Consider the following 20277-nt stretch of genomic DNA (forward strand, 5'->3'; position numbering starts at 1 on the left):
GGTGAACCCCAGGCAAGCAGGGCCTGGAGTGAACCTCAGCAGACCTACAGCAGAGGGGCCAGACTGTCAGAAGGAAAACCAAGAAACAGAAATAACCTCATCATCAACAAACAGAACGTCAATCTGAAAGATTTGAGACCCAATCTGAAAGTCAGCAACTACAAAGTCGACAAGTGGATAAATCCTTAAAGATGGGAAGAAACCAGCGAAAAAAGGATGAAAACACCCGAAACCAGAACACCTCTCCTCCTAAAAGGGATCACAACTCCTCACCAGCAAGGGAACAAGGTTGGAGGGAGAACGAGTGTGATGAAATGACAGAATCAGGCTTCAGAAGGTGGGTAGTAAGAAACTTCTGTGAAGTGAAAGAACATGTTCTAACCAAATGCAAAGAAACTAAGAAACTTGAAAAAACATTTGACGAAATGCTAATGAGAATGGACAAAATAGAAAGGAATATAAGTGAATTGATGGAGCTGAAAAATGCAACATGAGAACTTCACGAAGCATGCACAAGTATCAACAGCCGAATTGACCAAGCAGAAGAAAGGATATGAGAGGTCGAAGATCAACTCAATGAAATAAAACGGGAAGGCAAGACTGGAGAAAAAAGGGTAAAAAGGAATGAACAAAATCTCCAAGAAATGTGGGATTATGTGAAAAGGCCTAATCTATGTTTGATAGGTGTACCTGAATGTGACGAAGAGAATGAATCCAAGCTGGAAAATACTCTTCAGGATATTATCCAGGAAAACTTCCCCAACCTAGCAAGGCAGGCAAACATTCAAGTCCAGGAAATACAGAGAACACCACAAAGATATTCGTCAAGAAGAGCAACCCCAAGGCACATAATCGTCAGATTCACCAGGGTTGAAATGAAGGAGAAAATACTAAGGGCAGCCAGAGAAAAAGGTCGGGTTACCCATAAAGGGAAGCCCATCAGACTCACAGCAGATCTCTCAGCAGAAACCCTACAAGCCAGAAGAGAGTGGGGGCCAATATTCAACATACTTAAAGAAAAGAACTTTCAACCCAGAATCTCCTATCCAGCCAAACTAAGCTTCATAAGTGAAGGAAAAATAAAATCCTTTGTGAACATGCAAGTACTCAGAGATTTCGCCTCCACCAGGCCAGCTCTACAAGAGCTCCTGAAAGAGGCTCTACACATATAAAGGAACAACAAATACCAGCTCAACTAAAGGGAAAAACACCCAGCTAGCAACAAAATGGCAGTATCAAATTTGCACATAAAATTATTAACCCTAAATGTAAATGGACTAAATGCCCCAATCAAAAGACACAGAATGGCAAATTGGATAAAAAGCCAAAACCCATCGGTGTGCTGTATCCAGGAAACCCATCTCACATGCAAGGATACACAAAGGCTCAAAATAAAGGGATGGAGGAAGATTTACCAAGCAAATGGAGAGCAAAAAAAAGCAGGAGTTGCAATTCTCACCTCTGATAAATTAGACTTTAAAGCAACAAAGATCATAAGAGACAAAGAGGGACATTACATAATGGTAAAGGGATCAATGCAACAAGAAGGGCTAACAATCCTAAATATATACACACCCAATACAGGAGCACCCAGATACATAAGGCAAGTTCTTAATGACTTACATAGAGACTTAGACTTCCACACAATTATAGTGGGAGACTTTAACACCCCATTGTCAACATTAGACAGATCAACCAGACAGAAAATTAACAAGGATATCCAGGACTTGAACTCAGACCTGAAACAAGCAAACCTAATAGACATTTACAGAACTCTCCACCCCAAATCCACAGAATATACATACTTCTCAGCACCACATCACACCTACTCTAAAATTGACCACATAATTGGGAGTAAATCACTCCTCAGCAAATGCAAAAGAACGGAAATCGTAACAAACAGTCTCTCAGACCACAGTGCAATCAACTTAGAACTCAGAATTCAAAAACTAACCCAGAACCGCACAGCTTCATGGAAACTGAACAACTTGCTCTTGAATGTTGACCGGATAAACAATGAAATGAAGACAGAAATAAAGATGTTCTTCGAAACCAACGAGAATGAAGACACAACATACCAGAATCTCTGGGACACATTTAAAGCAGTCTCTAGAGGAAAAAATATAGCAATAAGTGCTCACATGAGAAGCAAGGAGAGATCAAAAATTGACACCCTATCGTCAAAACTGAAAGAGCTAGAGGAGCAAGATCAAAAAAAACTCAAAGTCTAGCAGAAGATAAGAAATAGCTAACATCAGAGCAGAACTGAAGGAGATAGAGACACAAAAAACCCTTCAAAAAATCAAAAAATCCAGGAGTTGGTTTTTTGAAAAGATCAACAAAATAACAGACCACTAGCCAGATTAAAAAAAGAAAAGAGAGAATAACCAAATTGATGCAATAAAAAACGATTTCACCACAGATTCCACAGAAATTCAAACCATCATCAGAGATTATTACAAACAACTCTATGCACATAAACTAGTAAACTTGGAAGAAATGGATAAATTCCTGGACACTTGCCTCCTCCCAAGCCTAAACCAGGAAGAAGCCGAAACCCTGAACAGACCCATAACAAGGTCTGAAGTTGAGGCAGCAATTAAGAGCTTACCACCCAAAAAAAGCCCAGGTCCAGACGGGTTCACAGCTGGATTCTACCAGACATACAAAGAGGAGCTGGTACCATTCCTTCTGAAAGTATTCCAAACAATACAAAGAGAGGGAATTCTTCCCAAATCATTTTATGACACCAACATCATCCTGATTCCAAAACCCGGCAGAGACTCAACAAGAAAAGAAAACTTCAGGCCAATATCCATGATGAACATAGATGCAAAAGTCTTCAACAAAATACTGACAAGCCGATTGCAACAGCACATCAAAAAGCTTATCCACCATGATCAAGTAGGCTTCATCCCGGGGATGCAAGGCTGGTTCAACATACGCAAGTCTATAAACGTAATTCACCACATAAACAGAACCAAAGACAAAAACCACATGATTATCTCAATTGATGCAGAGAAGGCCTTTGACAAAATTCAACAGCCCTTTATGCTAAAAACCCTCAATAAGCTAGGTATCAATGGAACGTATCTCAAAATAATAAAAGCTATTTATGACAAACCAACAGCCAATATCATACTGAATGGGCAAAAACTGGAAGAATTCCCCTTGAAATGTGGCACCAGACAAGGATGTCCTCTCTCACCACTGCTATTCAATACAGTATTGGAAGCTCTAGCCAGAGCAATCAGGCAAGAAAAAGAAATAAAGGGCATTCAAATAGGAAAGGAGGAAGTCAAATTGTCCCTATTTGCAGACGACATGATTGTATATCTAGAAGACCCCATCGTCTCAGCCCCAAACCTCCTGAAACTGATAAGCAAGTTCAGCAAAGTCTCAGGATACAAAATCAATGTGCAAAAATCACATGCATTCCTATACACCAATAACAGACTTAAAGAGAGCCAAATCAAGACCAAACTTCCATTCACAATTGCCACAAAGAGAATAAAATACCTAGGAATACAACTAACAAGGAACGTAAAGGACCTCTTCAAGGAGAACTACAAGCCACTGCTCAATGAAATAAGAGAGGACACAAACAGATGGAGAAACATTCCATGCTCATGGTTAGGAAGAATCAATATTGTGAAAATGGCCATACTGCCCAAAGTAATTTACACATTCAATGCTATCCCCATCAAGCTACCAATGACCTTCTTCGCAGAACTGGAAAAAACCACCTTAAACTTCATATGGAACCAAAAGAGAGCCCACATAGCCAAGTCAATTCTAAGCAAAAAGAACAAAGCTGGAGGCATCACACTACTGGACTTCAAACTATACTACAAGGCTACAGTAATCAAAACAGCATGGTACTGGTACCAAAACAGAGATATAGACCAATGGAAGAGAACAGAGGTCTCGGAGGCAACACAACATATCTACAACCATCTGATCTTTGACAAACCAGACAAAAACAAGCAATGGGGAAAGGATTCCCTGTTCAATAAATGGTGTTGGGAAAGCTGGCTAGCCATGTGCAGAAAGCAGAAACTGGACCCCTTCCTGACACCTTACACTAAAATTAACTCCAGATGGATTAAAGACTTAAACATAAGACCTAACACCATAAAAACCCTGGAAGAAAATCTACGCAAAACCATTCAGGACATAGGTGTAGGTAAGGGCTTCATGACCAAAACACCAAAAGCATTGACAACAAAAGCCAAAATAGACAAATGGGACCTAATCAAACTCCACAGCTTCTGCACAGCAAAAGAAACAATCATTAGAGTGAATCGGCAACCAACAGAATGGGAAAAACTTTTTGCAGTTTACCCATCTGACAAAGGGCTGATATCCAGAATTTACAAAGAATTAAAACAGATTTACAAGAAAAAAACTAACAAGCCCATTCAAAAGTGGGCAAAGGATATGAACAGACACTTTACAAAAGAAGACATACATGAGGCCAACAAACATATGAAAAAATGCCCATCATCACTGTTCATCAGAGAAATGCAAATCAAAACTACATTGAGATACCATCTCACGCCAGTTAGAATGGCGATCATTAAAAAATCTGGAGACAACAGATGCTGGAGAGGATGTGGAGAAATAGGAACACTTTTGCACTGTTGGTGGGAGTGTAAATTAGTTCAACCATTGTGGAAGACAGTGTGGCGATTCCTCAAGGACCTAGAAATAAAAATTCCATTTGACCCAGCAATCCCATTACTGGGTATATATCCAAAGGATTACAAATCGTTCTACTATAAGGACACGTGCACATGAATGTTCATTGCAGCACTGTTTACAATAGCAAAGACCTGGAACCAACCCAAATGCCCATCGACGATAGACTGGATAGGAAAAATGTGGCACATATACACCATGGAATATTATGCAGCCATCAAAAACTATGAGTTTGGGTCCTTTGTAGGGACATGGATGAACCTGGAAACCATCATTCTCAACAAACTGACAGATGAGCAGAAGATCAAAGACCACATGTTCTCACTCATAGGCAGGAGTTGAACAATGAGAACACATGGACACAGGGAAGGGGGCACTACACACTGGGGTCAGTTGGGGGGAAATAGGGGAAGGACGGTGGGGGGTGGGGAGCTGGGGAGAGATAGCAAGGGGAGAAATGCCAGATATAGGTGATGGGGAGGAAGGCAGCAAATCACACTGCCACGTGTGTACCTATGCAACAATTTTGCATGTTCTTCACATGTACCCCAAAACCTAAAATGCAATAAAATAAATAAATGGGGGGAAAAAAAAGAATCTAGGAAGAAGCTCTTTTTTTTTTTTTCTGAGATGGAGTCTTGCTCTGTCACCAGGCTGGAGCACAGTGGCGCAGTCTTGGCTCACTGCAACCTCCACCTCCCGGGTTCAAGTGATCCTTCCACCTCAGCCTCCCGAGTAGCTGGGACTACAGGCATGTGCCACCATGCTCGGCTAATTTTTTGTATTTTTAGTAGAGACAGGGTTTCACCATGTTGGACAGGATGGTCTCCATCTCTTGACCTTGTGGTCCACCCGCCTCGGCCTCCCAAAGTGCTGAGATTACAGTCGTGAGCCACGGCACCTGGCTGCAAGAAGTTCTTGATGTGATTCTCAGGACACTGACACTGCAACTTCTGGTTGTCTATCTTTGTTTTTGTTTTCATTTCTTCTAGTACTTTGATTTATTCCATTTTTATCATATCACTATTTCATCCATTGGATTTTACTTTGATGTGAATTATTAAGTAGAAATTCAACTTTATTTTTCTTTCTTTGTAGAAATTTCTTATTAACTTAAAATGACATCTTCAAAATACACCAAATACATGTATGTGCTTGTGTCTATTTTAGAATTTTCAATTACATTCAATTGATCCCTCTATTCATACACTAGTGTCATACTTTTAAATTACTGATCCTTCAGAATATTAAGTCTATAACAGTTAGTTACCTCTCATTGCTATTATTTCTCAAAAGTTGTCTGGATGCCTTTTTTATTTTTAAATTTTTTCACACGACATATAGAATCAACGTATCATAACCCAAGTAAAATCCCATTGGTATTTGTGGGGGAGAATTTTAGAAAATTAAGAAAAGCAAAAAGAAGAAAACAAAAAACCCTGTATCCTCATTTCTTGTTGTCTTCAACATCCTGGCATATATATTTCCAGACTTTTTTCTACTTATCTAATAATGTGTGTGTGTGTGTGTGTGTGTGTGTGTGTGTGTGTGTGTACAGCAAGGAGGCTTAGACAAGTACTTTGGCTAAGCTTTTGAGCTTCTTCTCTTGTGGTAACTAGAGTTAATTACCCCAATACACACACTTTCCTGATTTCCCTTGACCCCACACCACTAGGGAAGATTAGGCACACCTTCCCCGGAGCAGCAACTAGATCTAGGGATCCGAACTTGTGAGAGACCTAGGCCCTCCCTCTGTCCATGAGAATGCTGAGACATCCCCGAGGTTCTAGTTCTATGAACTCCCACTTTCTGGTTCCTGTGTAGAATGCAGATACCTTTTTTCTGACTGCCTAACATCTACTCTTCCCTTGCTCCTTGAAGGGTGGTGCCTGGGCCAACAGCATCAACATCACCTGGGAAAGTTTAGAACTGCACATTCTTGGACCTTACACCAGGCCTACTAAATCAGAATGTAAAGTTTAATAAGCTTCTCTGGTGACCCCTCCATACATTAATATTTGAGAAACACTGGACTAGGTGATCTCTATGGGTCCTTTGTATTCAAAAATGAAATTTTCTCTAGAAGTTCTTGAACACCAGAAACTTCAAGAACTTTCCTATCAGAAGCTTTACCTTGCTTCAGGCCATTCCATTTGATGGACAGGTTGAGATTTATAGATGAATAGGACCTACGCCTTCCATGTAATTCCAGTACACTCTATTCAAACTGTAAACATTTTTATGCCCAAACTTTAAACATTTTTATGCAGCCAGGGGGTGAGGCCAGGGAAAATACTGAATACCTCTGGTCCTCAGTGATAGGGGAATTCACTTAATTTTGAGTAGACAATGTCAAACAATTTCTTCTCAGAAGAATGTGGGCCATGCAATAAGGGAACAAGTTCCCACAAGCAGGCACAAAGGGACAGCTTCTGTAAAATATTTCTACTGGTGGGTTCTATACACCATCCTAAGTCAGTGATGAGAAGCTTCCATCAAGGATCACTCACCCACTGACATAAATTATAGTTAGTAAGTGAAGGGGCTCTTGAGCATAATGCATTTTTTCATTGCAATAAACTACATTACTTATCTTTAAAAACCATGAACATTAAATGTAAGACTTCATTCCATAAAGATAATAGGTAATGACAACTTGCACTTCATTTCTTTGTTATGACCAATTAAGAAATAGGGACAGAAGTAAGGAAGAGAGAAGGAGAAGGAGAAAGACAAAGAGTCCCCCAAAAAAAGAAACAGGCATACATATACATACAAAGACAGAAACAGGCATACATATACATACAAAGACACAGAATCTGACTGATGCTATTGATCTTGCCATAATGTTGTCATATAGGATATGACTGATAAGCCATTCAGTCATAAATTTGTCAAACCTTTATAGCATATCTTTCTGTGTCAGATGCTGAAGATAATAAAGTGAGCAAAAAACAAAAAAGGCTCTTGCCCTTAAGGAGCTTACATATCTATCAGGGGAGGAGGACATTAATCAAGTAATCACACGAATAACCGTTTGTATTAGTTTCCTATTGCTGCTGTAACAAATCACCACTAACACAGTGGTATAAAACAATACCCATTTACTGTCTTACCATTCTATAGGGTAGAGTTGTGACATGGATAGAGCTAAAGTCAAGATGTCAGCAGAGCTGTGTTCCTTTTTGGAGGCTCTAGACGAGGATTCTTTTCCTCGCCCTTTCCAGCTTCTAGAGGCCACTCACTTTCCTTGCCCATGGTGCTCTTCCTCTTCAAACCCAACAACGTTGAAACTCTCTGAGCCTTTATCTCCTAATCACATCCTCCTACTACTCTCCTACCTCTCTGTTATGGTGTGAATTTGAATCCCTGCCCAAATTTCATGTCAAATTGCAATCCCCAATGTTGGGGCAGGGGCCTGGTGGGAAGTGATTAAATCATTCCCCCTCTCTGTTCTCGTGATAGTGCTCATGATATCTGGTGGTTTAAAAGTATGTAGCACCGCCCCCACCCCTTAACTCTCTTCCTCCTCCTCCAGTCATGTTAGCAGGTGCCTGCTTCTCTTTTGCCTTCCACTATGATTGAAAGATTCCTGAGGTCTTCCTAGCCATGCTTCCTGTACAGCCAGCTGATCTATGAGCCAATTAAACCTCTTTTTTAAATAAATTATCCAGTTTCAGGTTTTTCTTTATAGCAGTGTGAGAACAGACTAATATACTCCCTTTTCCACTTTTAAGGATTCTTGTGATCACATTAGACCCATCTAGATAATCTAGTAGAATCTCCCCCACTGCAAGTTCAGTTAATTAGCAACCTTAATTAACTGAACTTGCAGTGGGAGATACTTGCCATGTAAGGTAACATATTCACAGGTGCTGGGGATTAGGAATTAGACATCTTTGGGGGACTATTATTCTGCCTACCACACCATTTAAATGTGTTACAGCAACCATTGGCTTAAATGGGACTATGATTTTGTGCACAAGTATACAGCATGGCATTTTCTGAAACTATCCTATTATGAGTTATGTTCTTTGCTGCCTACTTGTGTTTGTATTTGCTGTTTCCTCTGCCTGAGATGTCCTCCTCCTTAATCACTCCATGTCCATATTCTAGTTCTATTTTAAGGCCTTGCTCGACTGTTGCCTAAATTGTATCAGGTGGAACAATGAACAATAAACTTAGTTCAGAATACTTCAACCTTTAGGGTTCTCAATTGGTGACTAATTGAACTTGTGTGGACGCGACTGCATTAAAAATGAGGCTCAATATATTAAAACATATTTTAAAGTATTCAGACTGGGGTTTCAGACACTTCTGTTTGGATCACAGAATAAAATGAAAGAAAAAAGCTAAACTCTCTAGCACTACTGAAGAGGGACAGAAGGAAGTACCTTGAAGGCATCAAGAGGGCAGTGTAATTGTTCCCACACTGCTATAAAGAAATACCTGAGATTGAATAATTTATAAAGAAAAGAGTTTTAATTGGCTTACAGTTCTGCAAGCTGTATAGGAAACATAAGGGCTTCTGCTTCTGGGGAGGCCTCGGGAAGCTTCCAATCATAGCAGAAGGCAAATGGGAAGCAGGTGTCTCACGTGGCAGGAGCAGGAGCAAGAGATGTGAGATGCTACACACTTTTAAATGACCAGATCTCACAAGAACTCACTATCATGAGAACAGCACCAAGGGAATGGGACTAAACTATTAATGAGAAATCCACAGAGCGGTGGGGCAGGGCCAAGATGGCCAACTAGAAACCGTAACGATCAGAGTCAAAAAGCACCATCATTAGCTTGTGAATCCTTCACAGGCAACCAAGATATCCAGGTTCTCTCATCAGAATTGAGTAGGCAGCTGGTGTGATCCATGAAAAGAAAGGAAGAGCAGTATGGTGCGGCAGTCCACCTGAAAGCCACACACGGCAGGGGGTCCCACCCCATAGCCAAGGGAGGTGGTGAGGGAGTGTGCTACCCAGGCAGGGAAACCGTGCTTTTTCCATGGAACTGTGCAACCCATGGGTCAGAAGATCCCACTCGCCAACCCACGCCACTGAGGCCCAGAGTCCCAACCCCCAGCCACGCAGATTCTCAACAGCCTCTCAGCTGGAATCTGCTTAAGCCTGCCGAGTTCTCAGGGGGAGGGGCAACCAGCAACACAGCTGCGGCTGCCTGGTGTATAAGCCATTTGAGCTCCTTGGGGGAGGGGCAGCAGCCAGCACTGCAACTTATAACTGCCTAACACGCTAAGCTCCCTGGGTGGGGGAAGGGAGACATCCATCTCTATAGCTCTAGGCCACACTTTTCCCCTGCTGGAGCCAGGGAAAAGTGGCTGGAGCCTGGACGGCTTAGTCCCCACAGGTGTCCCCCACAGTCCAACACACTGGCAGTGGCAGGCTGCATCCAGAGCACCTTTTCAGGTCTGACCCTGAACCATCCTTCCTCACTGGGTGGGTCTTCCCTGCTGGAACTCCAACAACTCCAGCCTGAGGCTCAGGGACAGAATCTGGATCTCCCTGGGTCTCAGACCCTAGAAGGAGGGGTGACCGCAAACCACAGCAGTCCTACAGAAGAGGTAACTGACCATAGAAAGAAAAACAAACAGAAAGCAACAACATCATCATCAACAACAAAAATGTCCCCACAAAAACCCCATCCAAGGTTCAGCAGCCTCAGAGAACGAAACTAGACAAACTCATGAAGATGAGAAAAAATCAATGAAAAGATGCTGTAAACCCAAAAGACCAGAGTGCCTCTTCTCCTCCAAATGATCACGCTTCTCCAGGAAGGATACAGAACTGGACGGAGGATGAGATGGATGAATTCACAGAAGTAGGCTTCAGAAGATGGGTAATAAAAACTCCACTGAGCTAAAGGAGTATGTTCTAACCCAATGCAAAGAAGCTAAGAACCCTGACAAAAGGTTAGAGGAGTTGCTAACTAGAATAACCAGTTTAGAGAGGAACATAAATGAGCTGATGGAGCTGAAAAGCACTGTATATAAGTATGTACCTATGCAACAATCTTGCATGTTCTTCACATGTACCCCAAAACCTAAAATGCAATAAAAAAAAACCACACTGTACAAGAACTTTGTGAAGCATACACAAGTATCAATAGCAAAATCGACCAAGAGGAAGAAAGGATATCAGAATATGAAGACCACTTTGCTGAAATAAGGCATGCAGACAAGATTAGAGAAAAAATAATAATAAAAAGGAATGAATAAAGCCTCCAAGAAATATGGGACTTCTAAAAACACTGAACTTACAATTGATTAGAGTAGCTGAAGGAGACGGGGAAAATGGAAACAAGCTGGAAAACACACTTCAGGATTGTTGAAAAACACGCACTTTGAATGAAGAGACCTTCCAAACAGGCTTTGTGTGAGCAACATGGCTGTTTATTCACCTGGGTGCAGGTGGGCTAAGGCCGAAAAGGGCATTACCAAAGGGCAGTGGGATAGGAGTTGGTTTTATAGGTTTGAGTAGTTTTTCGGCGGGGGCAGGGGTGTTGCAGAGTAAGTTCAGGTATGTTGGGGGTAGGGGCAAGGGAGTATACATGACCACAGGTTCAGTTACAATGGCAGGGTTGGGTGAGAGGTATTTACTTTATCATAAGAGCAGTTAAGATGGCAGAGTTGGGTGAGGGGCTTGTCCGGGACGCTCCGCTGCCAGGCCATTGGGGACAATGGTGAACGCAGGCTGGGGGTGGAAGACATCAGCCAAGGCAAGCAGGACTTCAGACTTTCAGTCTCTAGGCTTGCATATGGTGAGCTGACATACCTGTCCTTTTATATATAGAGAGAAAGAATTAGAGAAGAGGGGGTGATAACGGTTTTAGGGGGTGGGGGCGAAGTTTCTCAAGGCTTCTTCGAGCAGGATTGGGATCGGGGTTGAAACCTAAAAATGGGAAAGAATTTAGACTGCTGGGAGATCTCAGGGAAAGGGATGATATTGTGGGGATTGTTAGAAGGAGCATTTGTTGTATTGACTGATTGGTTATTGCTTGTATACAATTTTGTAGGAATTGAGAGATTAATTGGAAAAACACAGGGTTTAAATAAGAGAAGGAGAAAGATAGTGTTAGAGGACTAAGGATTAGAAGAAGCCGTGACTTCCAGTTAGACAGTGTCCAGACAGTCCCGCCAGGTCCAGAATAACCATTTGCCTGATTAGTGAGTTTTGAGCACTGTCTTTTAATTGATTGATGGCATTTTATAAGAGGCCAGGCTGGTTTACATAAAACAACATTTTTCTGGAGCTTTGGACCCAAATGCCAAGGGAACCAGCAATGGCTGCAGCTGTTAAAAGTTGTATCGGGGCTTTGTAGGGTAACTGTGTGGAGGGAGAGCTTTTGTTTTCATGGTGTATGAGGAAGCTCGTGGTATCTATAAGCAACCACTCACTTTTATTAACAAGATTGGGTTTGAGCAGAGAATGGGAGCCAGATTAAGAGTGAAATATTAACTGTAATTGCCTGGAGGAAAAGTGTAAACCGGCAACTTAAACAAAAGCAGGGTATGTAAAAGTAAATGAGTACAGTGAATTTGAGCACAGTTAGACAAAAAATAATAGAAACAGAATTTTTGAGGTGTGATTTAAGTACTGGGGGCTACTGTATAAAGGTGGAGACAGCGATGGCTGAAAGTAAGTGTGTGAGGTGTAAAGAAAAAACTTTGGAGGCGGTGAGAGCTAGAGGGTAAATAGGGCATAGCCTGTGATTTTGAGGGATTTTAAGAGTATCAGGGCAACAGCTGCTGCTGCGCATTGTCATGAGGGCCAGCCCAGGACTGTTAGGTTAAGTTGTTTGGATAAAAAGGCTACAGGCCATGGGCCTGGCTCTTATGTGAGAATTCTGACCACACAGCCCTGGATTTTAGCAGTAGAGAATGAAAAAATGTTGAGACAGGTTGGGGAGAGCTAGTGAGGGAGCAGCTTTTAGAGCTGTTTTTTAAGGAGCAAAAGGAGGAGTGAGGAAAGGATTTAGGATTAAGAGGGTTGGATAAGTTTTCTTTAGTGAGTTTATACAATGGCTTAGTTAGAATAGCAAAACCTGGTATCCAGAGGTGAAAGTGGCAACCACACATATGAAGGAGAGAAGCTGTTGTTTAGTGGATGGGGTTGGGGTTTGGGAAATTAACTGGATACAGTTGGCAGGGAGAGTGCGTGTATGCTGGTGAAAGATTATAACAGATGGGGAAGAAATTTGGGCTTTAGAAGGGGATACATGATACCCCTTTGAGTATAGATGTTGAAGAAGCTGGAGGGTGAATTAAAAGGCCATGTTGCAATAGAGGGTGATAACAGGCTTTACTTTTAAAGCCTGTTGTGGGATGGGGTATTGGGGCTGGGCAGGGTAAGGGTGGTTAGGTTTTAAGGGAATGATGAGGGGTGAGTGACTTGTAGCAACAGATGGGAATGTGGTGTTTTACACCCTAGGGTTAAGGTAGGGGTACATAAGGGGAGCTATTGAGGGAGATAGGGGTTTGGGGAGGAGGGCAGCAATGAGGTATGGCTGTAGCCCAGGAATAGTTAAGGAGGCAGACAATTTTGCTAGGATATTTTGGCCTAACAGGGGAACTGGACAAGTGCGGATGATTAGGAAAGAATGTGGAAAGGAGTGCTGGCCTAATTGACACCAGACTTGGGGAGTTTTGAGAGGCCTGGAGGCCTTGCCGTCAATTCCCACAACAGTTATGGAGGCCAAGGAGACAGGTCCTTGAAAAGAAGGCAGCATGGGGTGGTGGTCTCTGTGATGATTAAGAAGGGGATGGACTTATCCTCTACCATAAGAGTTACCTGAAGTTAGGCATCCGTGATGGTCCAGGGGGCTTCCAAGATGCTCGGGCAGCATTAGTCTTCAGCCACCAAGCCGAGGATTGGAGCTTTAGGAGCTCTGGGAGCAGCGACGTGAGTGAGACAGTTAGCTTTCTGTGGGGGCTCCGCACAGACAGGGCAGTGCTTAGGAGAAATCCCAGGCTGTGGGCATTTCTTGGCCCATTGGCCTGGTTTCTGACTCTTGCAGCAAGGTCCAGGAGGGGCAGCTGGATGCGTTGCAGTTTGGGCGCTCCAAAGTCTCTGTGAGCCAGTGTTGTGGCTGGGGTTTGTCTTACAGCAGAGGCAAGCATCTGTAGTTCTAAGATGCACTGCCATTGGGCAGATTTTTCCCTACTACTGAACACCTTGAAGGTGAGGTTTCTTAATTCCTGTTGTGGGGTTTGAGGGCCAGATTTAAATTTACCTTTTTGTAATGTTGGGGTTGATTGGGTGATAAACTGCATGTTAAGCATTTTTTAGGGGTGAGAGTAGAAATAAGGATGACATTTAAGTGACTCCAGGTGATATTATAGGACTGGCTTAAGTATTGGAGGATTTGATGAAAAGGACCCTAACCGGTGGCAATTTGGAAAGGCTGGATAAAGGAAAAGGAAAGTGCACCCTAGCTATGCCTTTGGCTCCAGCCACCTCTGGAAAGGGAATTGTTGGGAGGAGCAGAGGAAGCAGCCGCAGGACTAAACTGTGAGCTGGGAGTAGAGATTAGAGAGGGATTGGTATGTAAAAAAATGCTGGGACGTAGGGAATTTCAGACCATTTGCCCATGTTGCGACAAAAATTTTCTAAATTTTGTAAAATAGAGAGGTTGAAAGTGCCATTTTTTGGCCAATTGAAGCCATTGTTTAACTTGTATTGTGGCCATGCAGCATTACAGAAGAAGATGAGACATTTGGGTTTTAGGTTAGGAGACAGTTGAAGAGGCTTGAGGATTTTTAGAACACAGGCCAGCCAAAAGGAGGGAGGGATAGAGGACGGACGATTGCCCATTGTTCTGGAAAGGCAGCAGAGACAAGGAAATGGGCATGCAACTTAGCTGCTCAAAAGGCATCCCTAGTTGAGCCTGGGTTGAACCTCGTCATTGGTGGGTGGTCAAAGAGAGCGTCCTCTATGTTGACCTGCCACCAATATCGTCCATGAGCCTCGTGGGCGAGTGACTAGGGTGAATGTCTCCATGATAGTCAAACCCCTGGGGAAACTGGGTCCCTGGATCCGTGACCTACATAGGATTTTCCGGTCATGAACCTTATGGAAGAACCTGGTTTACCTGATTTTCCTTGTTTTTTGCAGTGGAAAAAGGACGAAATCAAAAGGGGGAGGAAGTGGAAAGGAAAAGACAAAAGGATGGGAAAGCAAAAAAGAGAGACTGCTTACCAAAATAGCCGGTGGTGTGCGTCTGTGGGCTGGTCTGATGACCCCAGTCGGTAGGTAGATCTCTTCATGGAGGGAGCACAAGAACAGGGACAGGGGTTTGATCTCCCATAGGAGTTCCCCCGTCCCAGGTTTCTGGCACAAAATGTTGAAAAACGTGCACTTTGAATGAAGAGACCTTCCAAACAGGATTTGTGTAAGCAACATGGCTGTTTATTCACCTGGGTGCAGGTGGGCAAAGGCCGAAAAGGGCATTAGCAAAGGGCAGTGGGATAGGAGTTGGTTTTATAGGTATGGGTAGTTTTTTGGGGGTGCAGGGGTGTTGCAGAGTAAGTTCAGTTACAGTGGTAGGGGGTAGGGGCAATTCAGTAACAAGTTCAGTTACAATGGCAGGGTTGGGTGAGAGGTATTTACATTATCATAAGAGCAGTTAAGATGGCAGGGTTGGGTAAGGTGCCTGTCCGGGGAAGCTCCGCTGCTCAGTGATTGATTAGGGACAATGGTGAACATAGTTGGGAGGGGGGAGTGGGAGGGGGTGGGAGGCATCAGCCGAGGCAAGTAGAACTTCAGACTTTCAGGCTCCAGGCCTGCATATGGATATTATCTAGGAGAACTTCCCCAACCTGACAAGGATATTATCTAGGAGAACTTCCCCAACCTAGCAAGAGAGGCCAACATTCAAACTCAGGAAATACAGAGAACACCACTAAGATACTCCATGAAAAGATCAACCCCAAGACATATAATCATCAGATTCTCCAAGGTCAAAGTGAAGTAAAAAGTGTTAAGGGCAGCCAGAGAGAAAAGTCAGGGAACCTATAAAGGGAAGCCCATCAGACTAACAGCAACAATCATACTGAATAGGCAAATGCTGGAAGCACTTAAGAATGGCACAAGATAAGGATGCCATCTCTCACCACTCCTATCCAATACAGTATTGAAAGTTCTGGCCAGGGTGATCAGGCATGAGAAAGAAATGAAGGGTATTCACATAGGAAGACAGAAAGTCAAATCATCTTTGTTTGCAGATGACATGTTCCTACAGCTAGAAAACCCCATTTTCTCAACCCAAAAGCTTCTTAAGCTGATAAGCAACTTCAGAAAATTATCAGGATAGAAAATCAAGGTGCAAAAATCACAAGCATCAGTCTGAAAACTTTGGCCGAAAGGGTCGTAGACATGGCGGCGATCAGGATGGGAAAACTGACAACCGTGCCTACAGGTCTGATTTATGCATCTGTAAGTGTACATGCAACCAAAGAAGAGGAATCCAAAAAGCAGCTAGTGAAACCAGAGCAGCTCCCCATATATACAGCACCGCCGCTCCTGTCTAAATATGTTGAAGAGCAGCCTGGTCATTTACAAATGGGCTTTGCTTCTGTCCGCACTGCAACTGGTCGTTATATTGGCTGGTGCAAGGGTGTTTATGTCTTTGTGAAAAATGGGATAATGGATACAGTACAATTTGGAAAAGATGCTTATGTCTATCTGAAGAATCCTCCTCAAGATTTTCTTCCGAAAATGGGAGTTATTACAGTTTCAGGATTGGTGGGCTCGGTTTCAGCGAGAAAATGTTCTAAGTTTAAGAAAATTACTTATCCTCTGGGACTGGCCACTTTAGGAGCAACTGTTTGCTACCCAGTTCAGTCGGTAATAATTGCTAAGGTAACAGGGAAAAAGATATATGCTACAAGCCAGCAAATTTTTGAAACAGTTAAATCACTGTGGACAAAAAGCAACAAAAAGGAGTCACTTCCTCAACCTAAGGAAAAAACTAAGCTAGGATCCTCTGCCGAAATACAAGTATCTGGAAAAACAACTCACGTCTTGAAACAACACTCAGTGCCTTTGCCAACAGAACTCAGCTCTGAAGCAAAGACCAAATCAGTGTCCACCTCAGGTGCTACACAGTTTATGCCTGACCCCAAGCTCATGGATCACGGGCAGTCCCACCCAGAAGATATAGATATGTACAGCACTAGAAGCTGAAGTAGACTGCATAGAGAGACTACATAGAAAACTACAAGATGTGTGAAGTTGCAAATAATGGTGAAAAAAATCATGTAATGGGTAACTGATACATAGAGTATTACCTAAAACAAATTTTCCCCTTACATCTCCAAATGTGCAATTTGATAAATTAAATAAGTGGTTAACACAGAAACTGTGAATGCAATGCAAACGATATTAAATGATTGACGAGGAGGCATAGATAGAAGTTTTAGCTTGCATTTGGTGACCTTTAAGGGCATTTATTAAAAAACAACAACAACAAATGAAGACATGAACTCCAGTGAGACTAAAATCTGAAAATACATCTATGTATGTATAAAGACATACATATTTATATGTATAAACATATATTTCTGCTCTAGCTTCCCTGAATTAATGTCAGTTAAATTAGAATGGTGTGTGGAAAGATGTGTTTCCCTCTGTTTTTTGTTTTTTGTTTTTTTCATTTCCTAGAGCTGGAATAAAATATCCGTGTTTTATGGGACATGAAAAAAAAAATCACAAGCATCTCTTGACACCTATAATTGACAAGCAGAGAGCCAAATCATGAATGACCTCCCATTCACAATTGCTACAAAGAGAATAAAATACCTGGGAATACAGCTAACAAAGGATGTGAAGGACCTCTTCAAGGAGAACTACAAACCACTGCTCACGGAAATAAAAGAGGACACAAACAAATGGGAAAACATTCCATCCTCATGGAATGGAAGAATCAATATCATGAAAATGGCTATACAGCCCAAAGTAACTTATAGATTTAATGCTATTCCCATCAAACTACCATTGCCTTTTTTTTACAGCACTAGAAAAAAAAAACTACTTTAAATTTCTTATGGAATCAAAGAAGATCCTGCATAGCCAAGAGAATCCTAAGCAAAAAGAACAAGCTGGAAGCATCATGCTACCTGACTTCAAACTATTCTGCAAGTCTCCAGTAACCAAAATTGCCTGGTACTGGTACCAAAACAGACATATAGAACAATGGAACAGGACAGAGACCTCAGAAATAACATCACACATCTACAACCACTGATCTTTGACAAACCTGACAAAAACAAGCAATGGGGAAAGAATCTCCTATTCAATAAATGGTGCTGGTAAAACTAGCTAGCCATATGCAGAAAACTGAAACTGGACTCATTCCTTACACCTTATACAAAAACTAACTCAAGATGGATGAAAGACTTAAATGTAAAACCTAAACCATTAAAAACTCTTGAAGAAAACCTAGGCAGTACCTTTCAGGACATAGGCATAGGCAAAGACTTCATAACAAAAATGCCAAAAGCAGTTGCAACAAAAGCCAAAATTGACAAATGAATCTAATTAAACTAAAGAGCGTCTGCACAGCAAAGGAAACTAGCATCAGAGTGAACAGGCAACCCACAGAGTGGGAGAAAAATTTTGTAATCTATCCACTGACAAAGGTCTAATACCCAGAATTTACAAGGAACTTAAACAAATTTACAAGAAAAATACAACCCCATCAAAAAATGGGCAAAGGATATAAACAGATGCTTCTCAAAAGAAGACATTTATGTGGCCAAAAAACTTATGAAAAAGAGCTCAGCATCACTGATCATTAGAGAAATGCAAATCAAAACCACAATGAGATACCATCTCACACCAGTTGGAATCGCAGTTAATAAAAAGCCAAGAAACAACAGATGCTGGCAAGGCTGTGGAGAAATAGGAATGCTTTTACACTGTTGGTGTGAGTGTAAATTAGTTCAACCATTGCGGAAGACAGTGTGGTGATTCCTCAAGGATCTAGAACCAGAAATACCATTTGACCCAGCAACCCCATTACTGGGTATATAGCCAAAGGAATATAAATCATTCTACTATAAAGACAAATGCACACATATATTTATTGCAGCACTATTTACAATAGCAAAGTCATGGAACCAACCCAAATGCCCATCAATGATAGACAGGATAAAGAAAATGTGATACATATATACCATGGGATACTATGCAATCATAAAAAGGAATGAGAGCATGTCCTTTGCAGGGACATGGGTGAAGCTGTAAGCCATCATCCTCAGCAAACTAACACAGGAACAAAAACCAAACACTGCGTGTTGTCACTCATAAGTGGGTGTTGAACAATGAGAATAATGAGAACACATGGACACTGAGGGGAACAACACACACCAGAGCCTTTTGGAGGTGTGGAGTGAGGGGAGGGAACTTAGAGAACGGGTCAGTAGGTGCAGCAAACCACCACGGCACATGTATACCTATATAACTAACCTGCACGTTCTGCACATGTATCCCGGAACTTAAAGATAAATAAAAAAGAAAAAAGAAACTCGTCCCCATGATCCAATCACCTCCCATCTCCAGCACTGGGGATTACAATTCAACATGAGATTTGGTGGGGACACAGACCCAAATCATATCAGGGAGTATTCTGTTTTATTTAAGTCTTGGTTAAAGTAACAACAGATGTGAGAGCTAATATGCAAAAGAACAAAATAAGGTTCTCTAAATGGTTTGCATTTGGTTTGGCTGGGGTTAAACCACAGTTCAAGGAAGAATTGCAGGGTTCTTCAGTGGGAAAAAACATTTGCCATTTGCCTCTTTCAGTTAGTTGTAAGACACTGGGCAAATTATTTCAAACCAATTTTCTCATCTGCAACACAGGAGTAATGAAAAGTGACTGGCCATAGTGCCTGAAACACAATAGGTGCTCAATAAATCTTGATCACTGTGTGAGAGAAGATACATAGAGGTGAAGTAACTTGTCCAAGTTTACAGATGTAACCATGCTCCCAAGTGCTAGCATATTAAAATCATTTTAGGGCCAGGCATGGTGGCTACCTTCTGTAATCCTAGCACTTTGGAAAACTGAAGCAAGAGGATCACTTGAGCAGCCCAGGACTTCAAGACCAGCCTGGCCAACATAGTGAGACATCGTCTCCACAAAAATTAAACAAAATTAGCCAGGCGTAGTGATGCACTACTGTAGTCCCACTACTTGGGAGGCTGAGGTGGGAGGATCACTTGAGCCCAGGAGGTCGAGGCTGTAGTGAGCCAAGATCGCACCATTGCATTTCAGCCTGGGTGACAGAGGGAGAACTTGTCTAAAAATAAAATCATTTTGCTTTCAGTTCCTTAGAAATATGTAAACTGTTCATGATCCATGTGGTACAGCTCTGTAACTCAAGAACAGTCACCCTTATTCTGACAGAGATCACTATACTAACACAGAGCTATTTTGTTTTCTCATGAATATATCATCGTTTCTCATTTGAAATGGAGGATTTTAAAGTACTTGGTGCATAAACTTGCCTGGTCTAAGGAAGGCTGAATGATTCCATCCTTGTCACTGGATACTGAGATCCAGAAAGTA

The 20277-nt window shown here is 42.0% G+C and overlaps 1 pseudogene across 1 annotated transcript; it reads left to right on the forward strand.

The window, feature by feature from the left end:
- Positions 1 to 16056: 16056 nt before the first annotated feature.
- LOC116532253 lies at positions 16057 to 17414 on the forward strand (annotated as a pseudogene). Its single transcript, XR_004260798.1, has one exon. The product of XR_004260798.1 is annotated as an MICOS complex subunit MIC27 pseudogene (transcript).
- Positions 17415 to 20277: the final 2863 nt, after the last annotated feature.

The sequence above is a fragment of the Sapajus apella genome, unplaced genomic scaffold, assembly GCF_009761245.1.
Source record: "Sapajus apella isolate SASKATOON/1434 unplaced genomic scaffold, GSC_monkey_1.0 scaffold75, whole genome shotgun sequence".
NCBI classification, from domain to species: domain Eukaryota; kingdom Metazoa; phylum Chordata; class Mammalia; order Primates; family Cebidae; genus Sapajus; species Sapajus apella.